This window comes from Montipora capricornis, chromosome 3 (genome assembly GCF_036669925.1).
Source record: "Montipora capricornis isolate CH-2021 chromosome 3, ASM3666992v2, whole genome shotgun sequence".
Taxonomy (NCBI): Eukaryota; Metazoa; Cnidaria; class Anthozoa; order Scleractinia; family Acroporidae; genus Montipora; species Montipora capricornis.
Genome location: NC_090885.1, coordinates 4,127,801 through 4,128,527, shown reverse-complemented (window position 1 = coordinate 4,128,527; position 727 = coordinate 4,127,801). Strand labels below are relative to the sequence as shown.

At 50.3% G+C, this 727-nt stretch overlaps 1 protein-coding gene across 1 annotated transcript in view; it reads left to right on the top strand.

The window, feature by feature from the left end:
• Positions 1–663: 663 nt before the first annotated feature.
• LOC138041959 (cytoplasmic polyadenylation element-binding protein 1-like) overlaps positions 664–727 on the top strand; it is a 19,151-nt gene continuing 19,087 nt past the window's right edge. Inside the window, exon 1 of the mRNA XM_068887660.1 lies at positions 664–727. This exon is cut by the window's right edge and continues 183 nt beyond it. The gene's annotated coding sequence lies outside the window, so the exon portion shown is untranslated.

The window sequence follows — 727 nt, the reverse complement described above, 5'->3', positions numbered from 1 at the left end:
GTGCGGGACTGCGGGAGCAGCAGTTTTCCCTCCATTCCATATTCATCCTTTTTCCACTGCGGGAGCAGCAGTTTTACCCCCATTTCACATTCATCCTTTTTCCACTGCGGGAGCGCGGGACTGCGGGAGCAGCAGTTTTACCCCCATTTCATATACTTTCTTTTTCCACTGCGGGAGTGCGGGACTGCGGGAGCAGTAGTTTTACCCCCATTTCATATTCATCCTTTTTCCACTGCGGGAGTGCGGGACTGCGGGAGCAACAGTTTTACCCCCATTTCATATACTTGCTTTTTCCACTGCGGGAGTGCGGGACTGCGGGAGCAGTAGTTTTATCCCCATTTCATATTCATCCTTTTTCCACTGCGGGAGTGCGGGACTGCGGGAGCAGTAGTTTTATCCCCATTTCATATTCATCCTTTTTCCACTGCGGGAGTGCGGGAGCAGTAGTTTTATCTCCATTTCATATTCATCCTTTTCCCACTGTGGGAGTGCGGGACTGCGGGAGCCACAGATTACCAGCTCAAACTTTCATCGACTTCGGGATTGCAGGAGCAAGCGTTCAATGTCACGCAATCGTGGCCGGGTATTCTGAAGTTGCTCCATACATCGCGATTTGAAGTTTTTTGGAACATTTTCCTCGATCAGTTGAATCGGCAGTTACAACTGTCTCAAAATAACGTGACGTCACGCGCTTTCGCATCCTTAGGGTTCACCCCGTTGCCTGTGA